The sequence below is a fragment of the Dendrobium catenatum genome, unplaced genomic scaffold, assembly GCF_001605985.2.
Source record: "Dendrobium catenatum unplaced genomic scaffold, ASM160598v2 fragScaff_scaffold_621, whole genome shotgun sequence".
NCBI classification, from domain to species: Eukaryota; Viridiplantae; Streptophyta; class Magnoliopsida; order Asparagales; family Orchidaceae; genus Dendrobium; species Dendrobium catenatum.
In genome coordinates this window covers 32511956-32533055 of record NW_021319083.1, presented here as the reverse complement: position 1 = coordinate 32533055, position 21100 = coordinate 32511956, and the positions used below count along the sequence as shown (strand labels likewise).

Sequence of the window (21100 nt, the reverse complement as noted above, 5' to 3'; positions counted from 1 at the left end):
GTTTGCATGGTTCGATGTTTATGATTAGGTTATGTCTTCGTTGGTGCTTCTCAGGCAGATGCTTGATTCCTGTTACTTGCTGAGGGCCATTCGGCCTATCATTTTGGAGCACTTCATGTTTGTCATTTTAGATAATATTAATTATGGGAAATGGGTTTCAGCCTACAGTCAACTGTTTAAAAGTGTTATCTTATTTGGCATTTATAATTCTTCTTATGATGATCATATATGTTCTGCTGATGGAATATCCCTTCTTCATGATTTAAAATTAATCTACAATACTCATTCTTTCTCTTGCATTTTCCCTCTTTTTGTTCACTTGTTTTTGCAGGGGTTTTCTAGTGATATCATCCTCCACATTTGGATTTTTTGGAGAAAGATTGTGCTTCAAGATTATCATATGTTCTTTCTTTTTTTTTGGGTGTGGGTAGCTTTCCCCATTCTAGAGTGTTCTTAAGTTCTTTTGTAATTTTGCTTCGTAGGGACCTTGAGCTCATAGGATCTTTTTTGTTTTTTTTTTTGTAGATCTTTTGAGCGATAGGGAGTTCGAGGTCCCTTTTAAGGACTTTGTACTTTTTCTTTATATTAACACATAAGCACCTTTTAGCTCTATTTTACTGATATTCCAATTTGTTCAAGTTAAGCTGATGTCTGATGAAGTGATGGTCGATCTCTATGTGCTTCATCCATGCGTGAAAAACTAGGTTGTTGGCCAGTGCAATCATTGAGGTGTTATCGCAGTGAAGATCAATTGGGTACAAAATAGGTATGTTGAAATCTTGTAGTAGCTAACACAGTCTTAGAATATTTGTGATGGCTACTGCTAAGGCCCTGTATTCTGCTTTCGTTGATGATCTGGCTACGATATGTTGTTTCTTAACGCTCCAAGATAAAAGTGTGTTGACTAAAAATGAGCAATATCCTGATTTAAATTTTCTTATTTCTGTGTCACTTGCCTAGTCTGCATCTGAGTATGAGTGTATTTAAAGTTGTCCCATAAAGATAGGGATGCCAAAGTCCAATGTGCCTTTTTTGTATCGAAGTAAACTTTTGAGGAGGTATGCATGGTATGGTTTTGGGTCATCCATGTTTGACAGAGCAAGTTTACATGATATGCGATGTCTGGTCTAGTGATTGTGAGATATTGTAGCGATCCTGTGAGTTGTCTATACATGTAAGGTCATTGAGAATGGGATCTGGGTTTATATTTTGTGTTGGTTTGGTGCATGAGATATTGGAGAGTTGTTTGCAGAGACTAAGTCCTGCTATGTGCAGAATAAAAGAGGCGTGTTGTGTTTGAGTCAAAAAAAGAGAGGTGTCGTGTTTTGTTATGTTTATGCCAAGATGTTTCATTGAACATTTGTTGTGAAACTATGATATGATGTTTGAGATGAGAGAGTTGCTGTTACCTGTCATTAGTATGTCATCAACGTATGTGAGTAAATAAATTGTAAGTCTTCTTGAGTGAGAACGAGTAGAGACAGGTCAGCTTTGCTTGGGTGGAATCCAATTTTTTGCAGAAAAGTTAAAAAGGTTATGAACCACTGCCGAGAGGCTTGTTTTAGACAATATAGTGCTTTTTGAAGAAGGCAAACATGTCCCTGATTTTGTTTAACTTTGTATACTTGGGGTTGTTTCATATATATTATGTCTATCAGTTTCCCATGTAAGAATGTGTTGGCTACATCCAATTGATGGACTTCCTAGTTTCTGTTTAATGCCACAGTGAGTAATACTCTAATTGTGGAGAGTTTTGCTATCTAACTAAATGTTTCTAGGTAGTTAATCCCGTATTATTATTTGTGACCCTAGGCAACAAGTTTTGCTTTATGTCTTGCTATTGAACCATTGGAATGTAACTTTATTTTATATGCCCATTTGCAATCGAGAATTAGAGTATTGGGTTGTGGTGGAACAAGAGTCCATATTGCTTGCTTCTGTAAAGCTGAGAATTCTATATCCATAGCTTATCTCCAGTGATTATGTTTAGATGCCTCTTGATATGTTTGGGGATCTTGAGGTTGAATGTCTATGGACTAATTGTGTTGATCTATAAGGTTAAGGATGGTTTTTTTGAGTCTTTTTATCATCGGGTGTGTTGGGGGTGGTGGTATGTTATTTGTTTGGGGTGGTGTTGTATTTTATTATGGTGTGGAGGTGTTTATTGCAAATCTGTTTTCATGGTTTATGATTTTGATGATAGCAAACACTCTTATTTATCTACGACTACCTTGTCTACTGACATTTCAGGTTCACAAGATCAAGACTGCAATTTGGAATCAGCTCAAGATTGGGTAGACTAGGTCTGAGTCAATTTGTACCCTTTTTCCTTCCTTGAGTCTTTTGTAATTGGTGTGGCTCCTGAAGCTATGTAACTTTGCACATACGCACCTTGGAAGATTTTTTGAATGTTCCCTAGAGTTTACTATTTTGGTAACATCGTTCGGGATTATATCTATATCGGCCTGGACGATTGGGTCAAAAATAGAAACCCTAATTAAGGCATCCTCATTAAGGGACCCGTCATTAAGCCGATCGGCCTGGACGATTTTGTATTGGCCAGGACGATAGGCTCAATTAAGAAAGAATCAGCCGCTATAATCAATTTAGGTATTCTTTATTTTAGAAAATCGGCTAGGACGATATCCACATCGTCTTGGACGATCTAACTCAATTATGCCTAAATTAATCTGGCATCTTTGGAAAGCATTAAAGGCTAATTGATTCAATCACATCGTCCTGGATGATCACAGGATCGGCCGGGATGATATCGTGGACAATTGTCATCAGCCAGCTTTGATTTAGGGTGATGATTAAGACGACTGTATTCGATTTTGAATTAATTGGCCAGGATGATATTTCATCGGCTTGGACAATGTAACCAATTTTCTTCTGATCGTCCCAAATCGTCCCATACTGATTAAGCTTAATTTGTACTGATCGGCCAGGACGATAATTCTATCGGCCTGGACGATAATGTCGGCAAGTTGCATTAATGAGCTCATTTTGATATCTTCTATTTAAGCTTTTGACAAGGCACTTGTGTAAGTGTCTTTGGCAGCCATTGTTCGCTCTTTTGGGGGAACTTGAAGAGAAAGCTTGAAAGGGAGTGAGGAACAGGTGAAGTCTGAGAGAGGGAGAATATCATGTGAGGGGGGGCTCAAGGGAGTGTGGAGGGGGATTCCACATGGTTGCTCCGACAGGCTTGCACCTTAATACCGTCGGATTCAAGGCTTATCTTGAGGGAAGTTCACAGAAGAAGAAGATCTCTTTGGTGTCAAAGGACCCGGCGACTTCGCCGCACCGGAGAAGGTGGAAGTGATTTTGTAAGGCCTTCTCCGCCTAGCTGTGGAGGCTAAAGGAGAGACACTTAGTTTAGTGCAATACTTAGAGGGTGCCTCCAAGGAGTGAACGTAGGTCAAGGTTTGACCGAACCACTATAAATCTCGTGTGTTATTTTCTTTGTTGATTCCGCATTTAATTTTCGCACTTTGATTTTCATTGTGGTGAATCTTGGTTTGTGTTTTTGATCGAATGATTTATTTTAAATATCTATTCACCTCTTTCTCTTAATTAGCCTTGGGCCGGTTCATAGGGCCTAACATTCCTAACGAATTTTCTAGTGCCATCAGAGCACTTTTAGTGTTAACAAGTGTGTTTTCATGGGCTAGAATGTTTTGTGGTTCAGGTTGATAATTGAAAGGTATATGGTTTGTTTGAGTTGTGGGTGTAAGAAGCGTGGGATTGTCTGTTATGGTAGTTTGGGATGTCATATTTGGCAATGTTTGAGTGAATGGAAACGTAGTTTCATGAAATGTGACATTTCTGGAAATGATAATGCATTTTGTTATTGGGTTGAGGTACTTGTATCCTTTATGGGATGTTGAGTATCCTAGAAAAATAGATGGGATAGCTTTTGGGGCCAATTTGTGTCTATTTTGTGGGGGAATCCATGGGTAACATGCACAACCAAATATTTTTTATGTGAGAGTAGTCACAAGTTTTGTTCTGTAGCAGGTGCAATGGAGTTTTATTTTGGTTTGTGTGTGAAGGACGTCTGTTAATAAGATAAGATGTTGTGAGAACTGCATCTGGCCAATAGGGATATGGTACTGAGGCTATTTGTAGTAGAGTTCTTGTTGTTTCAATAAGGTGCCTATGTTTTCTTTCTACAACTCTATTTTGTTTAGGAGTGTATGGGCATGAAATTTGGTAAAAAATGCCATGTTTTTTGTAGTGTTGTTGCATTGTTTTGTTTACAAATTCAGTCCCTCCAATTGGCCAAAATTGTTTGATTTTGTATGGTAACTATTTTTCTATCATAGTAAGAAATGTGATAAAGATAAAAGGTACTTCATACTTGCAATACATGGGAAATATCCATATGAATCAAGAGTAATCATATATGAAAATGCATAGTATCTCAAACCTTGGTTTGAAGTAATTGGGGCAGAGGCCCATACATCCGAATGCACTAGTTCAAGGGGGATTTTAGCTCTGGAGTTAGAAGTGGGAAATTTTAGTTTGTGGGTTTTGGCTATTCTACAAGAAGAACATAATGCAGAAAATATAGGTATGTGAAGTTGTTTATTGATAGTGGAGATAGTTGCCATAGTTCTAGTGTTGGGGTGACCTAGTCTGTTATGCCATATAGTTTCATCTTGGTGATTGTGGAATGCAGATAATGCTTGTGGTTGAGATATGCTGGGACGGGTTGGTACTAGATATAGGGCTTTTATAGTTGGGACCCTGAAGCAATTTTTTGTTTGTCTTGATATCCTTTACATGAAAACCGTGAGTATAAAATGAGATAGAGATGTTATTGTCTCTAGTTAGATGATAAATTGAAAGTAGGTTGTGAGAGAGAGTAGGTAAGTGGAGAATTTTAGGTAGTTGAAGCTTACTAGTTGGAGTTGGTAAAATGTCTGCTCCGGTGTGAGCTATAGGTAATATACTTCCATCTCCAATGAATATGTTATTTGTATCATGGTATGGTTGTGGGTCACTAAGAGTAAGATTATTGATGTCATTTGTAAGGTGGGATGTTGCACCTGAGCCCAAGTACCAATCTGGGTTGATACTGTCATTTGTGGCTGTAAATGCAACATTTACTTTCTGCTGTGATGGTGTGTAGTTTATGTTAAATTTGTGTCAGCATGTTGCCGCTGAATGACCCTTCTTATTGCATATCTGGCATATAGATGTTGGTATTGGTTGATCTGTGTTGTTATTGGGATGGGTATTTTGTTGTGTGAATCTCCCTCTGCCTCTTCTTCCTCTACCTCTTGTAGAGTATAAAGCAGTATTTTGATCGGGTATGTTGTGATGTCTGGTTGCTTCTGCGTTGAGATTAACCTCTTCGCTGATCAAGAATGCATATAAGTCATCAAGACTTAATGGTTGTACCATGGTTCTTATTGTGCTTTTGAAAGATTGATAAGTTGTTGGTAATCCATTGAGTGTGTAAAGAATTATGTCTTCTTTGTCTATTGCGGCTCTTGTTGCTACTATACCAATGTTTTCAGTTCATTTAGGTATTCTGCCATTGTGTTTTGTTTCATTTAAACATTATGTAACTCATTTTTGAGTTGGATTACACGTGATCTGTTAGTAGATTGCAATCTTCTTTCAACTGTGGTCCATATGACTGCTGAGGAGTCAAGATTAAGAACATACGGTAGTATGGCTGGGGTTATGGTAGAGCATAGTGCGGTTGCTAAGTTCTGATCATTAAGACTCATTCGGTATATTTGGGGTTTGTAATGGTTTGACCATTAGGTGTTTGTTGAAGACTGAATGGAGGTGAAATTGTGGGATCTATGAAGTTTGTAAATCCATTAGCTCTGAGAAGTTTGGTTACCTGAGATCGCCATATGGCATAGTGCTAACATGATAACTCGGTAGGAACGATGGTTTTGATATTTGCAATGACAAATTTTAGTGATTCATGTATTGTGCAGGAGTTGATTTGCGGATCTATAGATGGATTCTCTGTCTGGGATGAGGATGATTGAGCCATGAGAAGTTTTTCAAGAAGTTCTTACCTCTCGCTTCAATCTTCAGTCTTCGCTGAGTTCGTGCTTTGATACCATAAAGAAAACGACAAGAAGAAGATAATGAGGGCAGTGAAACTCAATCTTTATTTCACTCTTACTATTATCTTATGCACAAGTCCTATTTATACATTTCCTAAGTTAAAACATGTGGTTCTGGTAACATGTGTCTGTTTCGATTGTGTGGTTGTAATTGAGTATGACATGTGCTCTGTTTTATTTATTTCGGCTGAATTTGTTCTGTGTTCTTTTACATATATTGGTAAATGTCATCACGAAGAAAAGAAAAGTGAGTCTAATCCATTTATCTTAGCAGGTAGAAAACACATGAATATTAGAAAAGAATTGAAAGAGGAGATTTCCTTGTATAGCTTTCCAAACAAAAATGCAAGAAGAAAATAATGGGGAGGTAAGGAAAACCAGTAGAAGTAGAAGGAAGGGAGGAGGAAAGAAAAGGAGACGATGATAATAACATAAACAACCATATTATATATAATTTTTTTTCATGCTTGTTTCATGCTTAAAATTGAAATTATTTCATTGAATTCCATTTTAGGGAAAGCATGCATTCCATAGAACTTGCTTCCTACATACTCTATCTTGACTATCCACTTGTAAAGTAACGTCATCTCAAAAAAATCACATTTATTCAATCATCAAAGGGTAAGGAAATCAGAAGAAGGAATGAGAATAATAGAAGAAGAAGAAAGGGGAATAAGAAGGAAGAATAAGAAATGGAATGGAAGGAGGATAAGAAAAAGAAAAAAAAAAAAAAGAAGGAGACTGAGGAAATGAGGAAAGTTACCTTGCCAACAGATAGCTATTTAAAGTATCTGTTTTGGCATTTCTAATTCTTCTGATGATCATATATGTTCTGTTGATGGAATATCTCTTCTTCATGATTTTTTGTCTGAGTTGTGAGAATTAAAGCTAGTCGGAGAGGGGGAGAGGGTCTTCGACTTCTGCTCATAAAACCAGGAAAGCCGCAGGAGGAAGGGGGCTGCGGCTCCTTACTTCTTTGAAGAGAGAGAGAGAGAGAGAGAGAGAGAGAGAGAGAGATCCATCGTCTGGCTGTGCGAAATCGATAGAGAGATCGAGAGGGAGAGTGTTCGGTCCCTATTAGAGCATGCGAATGCCTGGACAGGAAGGAATGTGAGAGGCCTTTTTTCCTTCTAGTGCGAATCCGGAGGCTTCTAGCGTCAAATCCCTCGAGCAAATCCTTCGCCGAAGATTTCTATCGCATTCCTCGGAGTTCCGCTCTGCTTCGAAGCTTAAAAAATGACATTGTGCTGCTCAAAATTTTATCGGTGAAAATGAGATATGCACTGAAATGAGTAGTCACGCGACTAAGGTACTGTGACAGCATTACGTTTCAGGTTTTGGAAAATTTTACACGGTAGTTTGCATTTGATTTTTATTTGGGAACATATTCAAACTCATTAAAAAGTCAATTAAGTTTTAATAGGAGTTAAATTAAATCTATTGAGCTGAAATCAGATTCAAATCAAAACTAATATAATCCGATTCGGATAAATTTTTGTTCGACTCGACTCAGCCAAGTTAATTCAACAAAAATCAAACCCGAATTGACAACGATTCGGATCGAATCGAGCTCAACAACACTCGATCAACTCGGTCGAGCATGCTTGATGGCAAATTGGCAAAAATCAAGATCAACAGTAGGGAGGTGCAGGATATGTAAGTTCATATTTCTTTTAAATAATATAGGTAAGGACGTTACCAAGGGAGATATTTTGCTTTCTGTTAGTTTTGGGAAGTCAAATGGGGGTCATGTTTGGATAAAATTGATAATTATTTGTGCTTCATCAAGTTGGATATCATACATGATCCTGTAGGTGGCATAGGAAAGAAGTTGAGTAATATTGACACAATCTCTAGCATTTGGTATGATTGAGGTTTGAAGAACATGCTGGATAACATGTCTATTTTGGTTTAAAGAGTGGACTAAAGGTTGTTGTTGATTCAGGGTGACATTCCGGATAGTAAGATTTACTGCACTCCAATCAAAATTAATCCTAGAGGCCCTGGATTATGGTTGAGGTCCTTCTGTGGAAAGATGGATGTATTCCCCTAAATCCTCTTTAGTGATTTAAACATGACGACGACATACAGAGGAAGTCATAATGGGTGCAGTGGCACTAATCCTAAGGTTTACAAGGAATTTGTATCGGAGTTTAGAGTTGAAGGGACACACAAGACTGGGAAAGAAATGAAGAGTAGTGGAGGCAAAAAGATTCATTACCTCGAAGTTAAGTGCGTGTTGAATTAGCATTCTAGAGGGGGTGATATGAGCTTCCTTGTATCTATAGTATGTGGATTCATTTTTAGCGAATTGAAATTAATTATCAGCTGACCAATAAGAGTAAGGTCATCCTTGGGTCATTATACCTTATTTGGTACCACCAGCTATTTGAATATGAATGGTGTGAGGGTAGGATTTGATAGAAGAGAGGAATTCAAGGTTGAGTGTATTGAACTAAGGAAATCACTCCAATTTATAGAATTTTTAGGTAATCAAACAATATAATTTTAGTTCAAATAGAATGATCAGGAGGAGTTAAATTGTCTTGATGACTTTGAAAAATGGCGGTCAAATTGTACACTACAATCAATATTATATTGGACAATATTAAGATATTTGGTTAATCTCGAGTTGTCTGTATGCTTTTTGACTAAATGGATCATACATTATAAATAGTTGTTTGTACAGTATGAAGTAGAGTTATTATTGTACTAACCGACTTGAATTTATCCAATAGCCTTTCACACACGTATCGTATAATATGAAGGAATGTTCGTACAATATGATTGCCAATAATTGGGCAAATCTAGATCATTGATTTAATTAAGAGTAGATATTTGTGTAGGGAAGTGTAGATCACACAGTACGAGTGAATCGTATAATATGATGTGAATAAATTTTGAGTTTAATTTTTTTTTTTAAGCCAGTGGATAGTGTGTGATGATCTGGGTACATCTGCTAAACAATAATAAAAAGAAAATGAAAAAAAAAACAACCTACACAAAAAAACCACAAATTCAAAAAGTCATAAACTTAAATCACAAATAAAGTAATGGTTGATTTCAAATGATATAATGATTTAGATTCATCCTAACTCAAGTATGAATGTCAATAATATATAATCTAGTCCTCAAGGTACCAAAGGTCTCATAGGCTAGTTGTTTGGAAATGATGTGTCTCCAGTAGTTATATGATGTTGTTCTATATCTCCCTTAGCTACATAATCTCTTACAAAATGATGCCTATTATCTATATTATTTTTGTTGGAGTGTTGAATTGGATTTTTGGATATGTAAACAACACTAGTGTTATCACAGATTATAGGGATTATGCATATAGGTAGTCAAAGATCTAATATTTATTGCTTTAGCTATAAGACTTGAGCAACACAGCTTCCTACACTAATATATTCTGCCTCAGCAATGGATAGATCTTTTGAATTTTACTTTTTACTAGACCAGGAAACTAGTGGTTTACCTATAAAATCACAGGTTCCTGATGTGCTTTTCATATCTACCTTACATCCTACAAAGTTGGAGTTTAAATATCCTTTGATCTCAACACATGAGTTATTTCTAATGTGTCATATACCTAGGTTTTTGGTGCCTAATAGGTATCTAAGGATTCTTTTAATAGCAATTATGAGAGATTCTTTTACATTAACCTAAAATCTAGTACATAAACATACACTGAAAATTATATCGGTTCAACTAGCAATCAAATAATGAAGTGATCCAATTATCCCTTTATATTTCTTATGATTATTTGATTTTTTATTTGGATCCTTATCTAATTGAATAATAAAGCTCATGGGAGTATTCGTTACCTTAGCATTATCCATATCATATTTCTTAAAAACATCTTTGATATATTTTGAATTACTAAGGAAGGTTCCGTCATCCCTTTGCTTCTAACTAAATCATAGGAAATAATTGAGCTCTCCTATCATGCTTATATCAAATTCATCACTCATTGTGTTTAAAATTCATAATAAAGATTTATATTCGTGGATCCAAGAAATACATCATTGACATAAATTTGAATAATGAGTATATCTTCTCCTACTTTTATAAGGAATAAGGTTGTGTCTATACTATCCTTAACTAAGGCTCTTTCTAAGAGGAATGTGCTTTGCCTTTCTTACCAAGCTCTGGGTACTTACTTTAATCTATATAATGCCTTTTTTAGCTTGAACACATGATTGAGAAATTGGGAGTTTATAAAACCTGAGGGTCTCTATACATACACATCTTTTTTAATCACCCCATTTACAAAGACACTTTTGACATCCATTTTATACAAATTGAACCCTTTAAAGCAAGCAAAATCTAGTAGCACCTTAATATCTTCTAGTCTAGCTACATGGTCCAATGTTTCATAAAAAATATATTCCTTCAATCTGATTGTACCGCTTAGCTACTAACCTGGCCTTATTCCTCACCATTATACCAGAGTCATTCATTTTATTTTTGAAAACCCACTTAGTAACTACCATACTCTTGTCATTAAGTCTTCTAACCAATTCACATACATCATTTCTAACAAATTAATTTAGCGCTTATTACATTACTTGGACACCGGATTCATTAGCTAGGGCTTGATTTATGTTAGTGGGCTATATCATGGAAATTAATGTTGAATGCCTAACATCCTTTTTAAGCACATTCCTAGTTCAAACACCTTTAGATGGGTCTCCTATGATAAGTTCTCTAGGATGACTTTGAGGCAAGGTCTCTTAAGGTTCTAATATATCACCAAAGTCAATGGCTTTTACCCCTTGGATGACCTCTACTTCTTTGTCTTCTTGCCTATATTCAAAGGTTCAATTAGATTCATCAAATACAATATGGTTAGATTCTTTTACTATAAAGTTTCTCTTTTTGAAAATTCTATAGGCCTTACCTACATATGAATAATCTAAGAAGACTCCATCAAATTTGGGATCAAATTTCCTAAAAGTGATTTTCCATTGATAAGGATAAAATATTTATATCTAATGACATATAAGTGAGAAAGGTTGGTGTCCTACCCTTAAGGAGTATATAGGGTGTCTTAACTTTGGATCTAATATTCACCTTATTTAAAAACATAACAATCAGTATTTACTTCTGCCCAAAAGTATCTTGGGAGAGAACATTTAGCTAACTTGGCCATAGTAGCTTCTACTAAAGTTCCATTTTTTCTTTCAGCTATTTCATTTTGTTAAGGGGTCAAAGCAGTAGAAAAGTTATGTTCTATTCCTATCTCTTTACAATAGGATTCATAATTTTAATTCTCAAACTCTCCATCATGATCACTATATATGATTAATATTTCAAAACCTAAATTTTTTTTATATCTTGGGAGAGAAGGTTCTAAATTCCTTAAATTATTTAATCTTTTATACTAGGAATCTAACCAAGCTAAATATAAAGTAGTCATTAATGATTACAAATGCATATGATTTCCCTCCTAGGATGGTTGTACAAATGGGTCCAAATAAGTCCATATGAAGAATTCCTAGTGGCCTAGAGGTGTTGATGTCTTTGATTGAATGAAATGAAGACTTAGCTTATTTTCCAAGTTGGCAGGCATTACATAGGTAGTTCTTAGTGAAATCTAACTTGGGAATGCCTCTAACTAGGTCTTTTTGGGTAATTTTCCTTAGTGTCTTCATACCTTCATGACATAGTCTACAATACTATAGCTAGGATTCATTAATAATAGTTTTCAAATATAGGGAATTAGAACTTTCAATACAATTTAAATCAAGAACATATACATTCTTTATTCCTTTTCTTTCTAAAACTAATTTACCATTAAAGCTAATCATGCATTTTGTAGATAAAAATTTTATATCAAAACCCTTGTCACATAATTGGCTAAATTATACTTTAGACCATCAACTAATAAGACATTTTCAATTATAAAATTTTTAGAGTTATCAATTATACATGAGCCAACTACTTTTATAGTGTACTAGATGAAAACTCATGACTAATTAGTAATTAAAAGGTAGATGAACCTATTGCCTCTTCTTCTATAGATGTCATTCAGGTAAATATTCATAATAGTAAAGTTCTTCCATGGTAAATATCAATTATAGATATCGAAATATAAGTCATATATAGTCCTAAAAGGTCAAATCAATCTAAATCATTATAATCTCAAGATGTATCTAACACATAAAACTTAAAAGTATATTGTAATGATTAAGATCAAATAAAAAAAACTACCTATTAAATTTAGTATTTATGATGCTATAATTCTTTCCAAGGAAATGAGGGAGGCATTATTTAAAATTTTACATTATCCAATTATTTGTATGACTCACTAAAAAGTGTAAATAATGCATTATTTTTGTATTATATTTTCAATAAACATGTATTATTTTAGTTGTGTTGTGCAGGAAAAATATAAATGGCACAAAATTCTAAGTCCCATCTAGCATCGTGATGTTGGACAAAATAATGGTGCACTGTCATCAAGGGCAGCACTGGAGCTCCACCATATTGACATGGCATGGTGAATTTCTCTATTGGATGTCATGGCATCAAAATGGTCAAGTTTTTAGCACCATGCTCACGGTCTTCAAGAACCACAGTCTTATGATCTATCTTTCCTCAGCATAAAAATTACCATTCTGGTGTCGCGGCTTTTGAAAGTCAGCAGCGTAGCAGCATAGTAGTTGTAACTTCCAAAAGACATGATTTGACGGCAAAATTACACAAATATTTACTAAGTAACTAATTCACATCAGTAAGTATCGTGGTGGAGCTAAAATTGTAGCGTAGTAGTGTTAGTGCATTTATTGGGCATAGTATTGTCGAACTTTCAAGTGTCACAGCTCTAATTGCATACTTTGTATTTTCCTTTAAATACTCATTATGCTTTATTTTATGGAAGTTTAGTCACTTGTATAATTTAAATACTTTTCAAAGTACTTCTTTAGATCTCTCATAGAGTCAAATATAATATAGATAAGGGAAGTACTAAATACAATCATTAGAGTGTTTAATCATTATTTATTTAAGCAACTCCATATGTTAACGAATAAGGAGTGTAAAGGAGATACATTGATCCTTCTAGGTGATATAATTCTTTTGCATTTTCATTCTTCTATGATTTCAGTGGAAATGAGTTTTCTTATGTTTTCTTCCATATCTGGCTAATTCTGTAGTTTTGGATTGATAATATATATAACATATTAAGTACTAGTGAAAATTATTATGCTTTAAAGTTAAAAGAAGTTTTCATTATTATGCTGCTCTTTATTTAATACACATAGTGGTCATATGTGAAGTTAAAATCAAGATTGATGTATAACCTCGATGGAGGAATGCAAGAACTGCCAAGAATATTAAAATAGTATGTTTGCATACCTAAATATAAGATGTAAAATATGCTAGATTCTTAAGGAGATGATATAACTGTAGGAAGTTAGTAGATATCCTTTTCACCCCTACAAGCTCGATAGATATCTAGGTTTGCATATGCTCTAAATCACATTAAAAATAAGCACTTCTTTAGGAAAGATGTGTAATTTATATTTATTAGTCTAAAACACTTTATTTAAATAATGTATCCATTATTGAACTATTTTTATTCCGTGATTGAATATCAACAACTAATAATTTTATTTCTGTAGGAAAATTTTATAATTAGAGTAAACAGTAATAGTTATTACTAAAAATCATACTTCCTCATGGGCTTCTATTTTACTAAAAAACATACTTCCTCGATTTATTGCTTGATTCGGCTTGGATACTTATGCATATTAGGTGAGCTTTGTTATTTTATATCCAAGAAAACCCAAGCATTATTTAGTGGAGCTAGAGCTTTAAGCATTTTTAAAATTCAAAATAATACTACACTATAACACCCACCTTCACTCACCTTACATCAATACAGTTGAAATATACATTATACTTCAAAGAGGTTATAAGGATCATATTCTTATATAAAGATTGTTGTTTGGATTCACTGACCATAATCACCCATTATACAACTCTATGAAGGTATACAAATTAATATTATCTAATATCCTTATTTATTCAGGTGTATCAGTCAACATATTGTCTCTTATAACTCTTACCTATCTAAAGTTGGAATCTCATAAACTCATATATAATAAAAGGAAGTAATGTTAATTCCATGAAAAGGGTGAGATAACTTTAGGTTCTATAACCTTACTGTTAGAAATGGATGACCTTAGAATTGAAGTTAAATGTCATTTAATTGATTCAGATACTTCTTTTAATGCTCCACTGAGTAGACTCTAGTATCATAAGTATATAATAGTGCCTCCTCTATATATTAGTGTATTAAATATTCCTATGAGGCATTGAACACTATATTAAGGGAGATTTGTAACCATTCTCAATTCATAAAGTAGGTATTATTGCGAACCATATTCAAGCACTATAATTTTGACAATAAAAATCTTTATTATGTCTATAATTGCTTTCTCTTGTTATTATGAACCTATGAGAGAATACAAACATTTCAAGAAATTAGTCCACCGTTCACTTGCAATTCGAATTAGCTCAAGACTAGATAGATTAGGGTTGTAGTCGATTTTTATTTTATTATGTATTTTCTCCTTTCTTAAGTCATATCATGTAATTGGGTAGATAACTTTGCTAAGTAACCTAGCACACACACAGGGTGAGAGATGAAAATGTTTTTAAGCGAGTATGTTTTTTAAGTAATTCAGACTATACGAAGTAGTTCATATTGTACGGTTTTAATTCATAATATATGAAGCGTTATGCTCTGTCAAAATAGTAGCCGCCAAAGATTAAGGAAGATACTAATTTAGTATTGATCATACATTACAACTTGGATCATATTGTATGCTCTATATAAAATCCTTCCTAATTAACCCCATTATATTAGGCAATCAAATCATCGAAAATTATTATGATTAATCATATTGTACAAAATAGTTCATACTATACGATTACCCGTGTATGAAACTAGTCATCTCCTTAATCGTGCCAAACAAAAATACATGATTTCTGTATTGATCATACCATACATTATCCACAGTGCTGGACGATCACCTATGTATGAAGTTGGTCATCCCAAGGATCATCCCAAATGAATAAAAGAATATTATGTATATCATAATGTACGATTTTGGATCGTACTGTATGATGTATTATAAAAGTTGAATAGTTCATTTTAAAGTTCTTATTGGATGATTCTGAATTGAACTGATCGTACCATATAATACATATATCATACTGTACAAACTGAAGCCAGATTGCTTTAAATTTAGGGTTTTTTCAAGCCCACAATTTAAGGGTTTTAGATATTCTTTTGAGATATTTTTTATTGCTTAGTCTTCTAGAGATGGAGCTTGAGGGAGAGAAGAAGGAGAGCTTGGTGAAAGAAGAGAGAGAGATTTTGTGAGGGAGAAGTTATGAAGGGATTGACAAGGTTGCTCCAAGCAAGGATCTTTCCTAGTACCTACAAGCATCTACCTGGAATCTCTATGGCTTCGGAGAAGAAGTTCTTCAGCAAAGATCATGGTTCTCGGACCATCACTTGTAGGGTGAAAATATAGTTGTGGTTCTCTGACCATCACCAGGAGGATGAAAATAGAGTTGAGGTTCTTTGCCTGTAAAAGAGTCATGATTCTCTGCCACACCGAGGAAGTGAAATAGCATATATACAGGCTTCTCCGGCTTGTGTGAGATCAAAAAGAGAGTCACTTCTATTTAGTACAATACTTGGAGAGGGAGACTCCAACGAGTAAACGTAGGTAATATTGATCGAACTACTATAAATTTTAGTGTGTTCATTCCTTTTATTATTTTTTTATTTATTTTTCTTGCAATTAACTACTTGGGAGAAAGTATTGATGTATCTTTTTATTGTGAATTTAATTAATTTCCACATCAAGTTATAAAAAGATTTTCTTTTGATAAAGAAGTTTTTAAATATATAATTCACCTTCCTCTTGGTTAGCCTCAAGTCTAATTCTTTAGGGTTTATTACCCCTTAAAAAGTTTCAAGTGATATCAAGGCGGGGTTCATAAGATTAATTTTTAGAAAACTTTTGAATAAAGATCCAAGGGTAAGTTTGGAAATATAAACACCCCGGAAGGATATTCAATTACTAGACCACCACTTTTTATTATTTTAATTTTGATTTTTATAAAACTCGTATGTCCACCTTTTTACAATCAAATGATTGTCATATATAGATACTAATACATGATAGTTATTCTGCACCTTTTCATTTAATAAATGGCATTAAAACTAAAATATATTTTTTAAAATGAACTACTGATGATAAACATTTAGCACAACTGAATGTTAAATGTTTTAATTATTTTTTCTGTGATTTGAAATCTTATGATTACATGTGTGTATCTACTTGCACAACTAGAAAATAAATTTGGGATAGACTTTGCATAACCTACAGCGTAACAACTGAATTGAAACAATCTTGGTTAAATAGTTTGCTATATAATTATGAACTCTTTCGCGTGAAACCTAGTGAAATCATATCTTAAATGTATATTAGGTTCACACAAATTATCACATCCCTGCATGCTTTAGGTAGAGAATTATTAAATTTTGAAAAATTTAACAAGATCTTGCAATGTCTACCTAGTCCATATGATGCTAAAATAATAGTTATTCAAAATCTAAGGATTTAAATATTTATTCTATTGATAACTTACTTGGATCTATAATTGCCAATGAGCAAAGCATAAGCCAAAGGAAATCTGATGTAGGAAAAAGAAAGAAGGAGAAAATGATAGCCTTAAAAGCTAATGATTCAGATAGTTCCTTTGATGGATGAAATGAAGAAATCACACTAATGACTCAACAATTTAGAAGCTTTCTAAGGAAAAAGAAAAAGAATCCTCAGTAATGGAGCAAAGATAAGAATTATAGAAATTCTAAAGCTTCAAATGATAATGTCTATTATGAATGTATGAAATAGGGCACGTTAAAACATATTACCCAAATCGCAAAGGTCACCAAAGTAGGGAGAATGCTGAAGAGAAATCAAAATACTATAAAAGAAAGCAAAGAACTTAGAAAGCCTTTTTAGCTGACTCCGCTTAAGATTCATTCGGAATAGAAGCAAAACAGGAAGTGAAAAATCTGTGTTTAATGGAAAACAACTATCATGATCAGTTTGATTAAGATGAGGTATGTCAAGTTTCATATGATGAATTACTTGCTATTTAAGAAGAGATTTATCATTATTACAAGAAATTGAAAAGAAGCATGCTAGTTTGAAAACATAATGCTTAGTTCTGCAAAAAGAAAATGAAATGCTTATAAAAGATGGTTCTGATGTTGATAAATATCATATGGCTTTGCTGGATGAGTTTAATGAGTTAAATAATAAAAATTATTATTTATCTAAAACATATGGTTCTTTGGAAGCATTGCATCTTGATTTAGAAAAATCATTTAAAGAGTTAGAATCATGTGTTAAAATTTTAGATCTAAGTGAGCACTTTTTAAAAATTAAAATATCTTCTCTTAAAAGTTCTAATGAAATGTTGTTAGAAAAAGTAAAGGCTTAGGAATAAACCAAATAAATGTTGTTACAAATAAACCAATTTGTAAGCACTAACCATGTCATGCACCTCATAAACTTAAGAATAGGAATCATAACTATCATAGGTTAGTTATCCCTTTTCCTGATGTTAGATGTTATTCATGTGACCTTTTAAGACACATTAGCCACACTTGCACCATTCATCATAGAACACACTTTGTGTGGAGACTAAAGCTGCATCAAACATAGCATGACATTCATTCTGATGATTTCTTCAAATTCAAGAAGGGACCCAAACTCATTTGTGCTCCCAAAATAGTTCTTCCATGAACTTTGGTTTTGAGGGCTCTCACAAAAGACACAGTGGGGGCATGTAGTTTTTTGACTCGATATTGTAACACTATCACTTGAAATCAACCATTCATGAGCTTCTTAATGTATGTTTTTTCGTATATTGATTTTTTGTGATTTTATTTTTATTTCATGTCGTTAGTCTATTTGTTTTATTATTTTCATTCTTTATGATTATATCCTAATCATCACACAAACCACCTTACTGAATCTCACTGTCTGTTCTACAAATAAAATTCTTTTCCTAGTAATACTGTACTAACCACCTTTGTATTGTACGATATGCACAGCACTGCTTAGATCATAACTCTTAGCTTGATGAATGATCCAGACTATTTATATTATTGACCATCGTACTTTATGAACACCTCTTCTTATTGTATGATCCATGTGTCAACTCCATTTGGGATGAATTGAACTCAGTTTGATACGACATTTATTACCAATTGTACAGTATGAACACTTATTCGTACTATATGAACCTTTTTGTCAACAATCATATAGACTGACTCCTTAGGATTAGATCCATGTCTTTAATCATCCTGTGCAAATTTTGATAGTACTGTACAATCATACACATCTTTTTTACAAATTGTATGGACAAAATAATTGCATATGATCGTCTCGTACGATCCCACGATCATATGGTATGATCTATTCATTTTCTATTTAAACAACCAACCTTGTTCTTTTTTTTCACACTTCTCTTGAAATCCTCTCTTCTTACATTCAAATCTTTGCAATGGTTGTTGAAAAATGTAGTTGGCAAATCAACGGGTATTCTTCCTCTTGGAATCTTGTAAATGAGCATTTTTTTATAGCTTCTGATGAAGGTGCCTATAAAACAAATAAGGAAGCAAAGATCGTGCCTTCCAGGCATTTAAATTAGTAGGCTTTTAGCTTCCTAGTAATGAACCTTTTCAACTCTACTGCACTTCAATTTCTTTTAAGCTTGGCCCATCCATTCCATTCTGAAATCCTTTATGATTTTACCGCAAACCATTGGATTAGTAGGGATGCTATGGTTATGTCTTCCTGAGTGTGCTGTCAAAATGTAGAAATCACTAAGGAGGATATAGGGATTCACCTTCAACTTAACCTAGGGAAACAAACCCCTTTCCATGGCCTCCAAGTATAATTTTAATTAGAGGGTTGTATATCTGATGCTTAGAAATGCTGCTCCAAATTTTCACCAACCCTTAATACAATGTCTAAATCAAAATGCAAGGGTTATCCTGCACATTTTGAGAACTTCTATTATCCATAAAGTTTGTGATTGAATAAATATGACTCTCCTACTATCAATTCTCGCCTACTTCATCTTCTCAAACACTCATGAAGCTCAAATGCTAATTGACTACATCCAAACCTCACTTCCATTCAACTTCTTGCACTAGGAGAAAGCAAAACATCACCCTAGGACATCTGATTGGATATATCCTGTATATAAAGTATAACATCAAATATTCTGGTCCTCCTAATCAAACTCTAATCTTCTTTTTGGATGCCTCCTTCTAATGCTATTTCATAGGGATCAGGAGCCTAAAAATCACTCTTTACTGCACCTGCACCACCTCCTCACCACTACCAATATGAGGAGTTGATTCAGAGATTTGATTTTCTGGAGACTCGCCTGAATCAATAGTAAACCCAACATGATAATGATATGAGTTGGTGCAGTGAACAATTTGGGAACATCCACCAGCGATTTACCAACATCCAATAGTAGTACGACAGCTTTTTTCAATTCTTCCAGCCACCTTCTAATCAGGATCCATCTCTGTTCTAGTTTGTTCATGTTATATTTTTATTTTATTTTTTATTTTTCCTAGTTAGTATCTCTTTAGTTAATATTATCCTTGATATTGTAATTTTAGCCACAATGGTGTAATCTAGTTATAAGTCAATACAAGTCTGGTTCATTATTGTGTAATCTTTCTTAATTTAAAGTTATTAATAGTTCTTGTTATTTAGTTCAATGCATATAAAATTATTCTTTTAATTACTCAAAATTGCAAATTGGATAAGTTTAAAAATAAGATAACTCTGGGTCTCCAAGTGATTAATTACATAAGTAGTGGAGGATAATGGAAAAATTAAACACCATAATGACAACCAATGGAAACCATTAAAACTAATAAGTCCTATTAAAATTAACTTCTAAACAAATGAGGTGCAATTTGTTGAAACTTGTTAATTATGAATTAGGTTGTTAGACCTAAGCTTATGTCCCAAAAGGCTAACAAAGAGGGGGTGAATTGGTAATTTAAAAAATCTTCTCTTAAACTGATTTAAATTTAGTGAATTTTTTAAAAATTATTTTTCAACCATAGATAAGCACAAATAGAAAATAAAAAGTAGCGAAAAATGAAAAGACACGAGATTTATAGTGGTTCGGTCAAACACGACCTACATCCCCTCCCTGAAGTCTCCCACTTTGGGTATTGCACTATTACCACAAGTGTCTCTCCTTTGCCCTCACAACAAGGTAGAGAAGCCTTCACAAAAAACTATCTTCCATCACTACCCGGTGCGGTAGAGAATCGTCATCCTTTTACACCCTCCAAGTGTCGGCAGAGAATTATCGGTTGTTCACACTCTCCAAGTGTAAGCAGAGAACCCTTCGGCTGTTCACACTCCTTGAGTGTCGGCAGAGAACCAGATCTCCTTGAAAGTTCTTCTCATAAGAAATCTAGAAGGATAAGAGAAAAGAGTGAAGTAATCACAAATTACAAATAAAGATTTTTACCTTTGAGTAACCAAGTGAAACCTTCACTCTCTAGTAGTAAGAACTCTTCTTAAAACACTCTCTCTCAATCTCTCCTTCAATCTCCCTTCAGTATTCATGAAGACCAAAAGACAAAAAGATTTTATGACACTCAAAACTATTACTTTATAGAAAAGACACGAAAAACTGTCCAAAACTACAATTTCCAATTTCTAACCATCCATGATCGTCCCGTACGATCCATTTTTTTACGTACGAATAGTGTAAAAACTATTGCATACGAACAATATATGAATCATTATGAACAACCTTCGTACACGATAATCATCCCATACGAACTAAATTTATCCGGTATGAATAGTAATTCCCAAGGTTCATTGGTACGAAAATGCAGGATGAATTTCAAGTCTTCA

At 33.9% G+C, this 21100-nt stretch overlaps 1 long non-coding RNA gene across 1 annotated transcript in view; it reads right to left on the bottom strand.

The window, feature by feature from the left end:
* LOC110096095 overlaps positions 1-7282 on the bottom strand; it is a 33710-nt gene extending 26428 nt beyond the window's left edge. The window contains exon 1 of the long non-coding RNA XR_002303055.2: positions 6859-7282. This is a non-coding gene — a long non-coding RNA (uncharacterized LOC110096095). The remainder of the gene's footprint in view (positions 1-6858) is intronic.
* Between the last annotated feature and the right edge of the window lie 13818 nt (positions 7283-21100).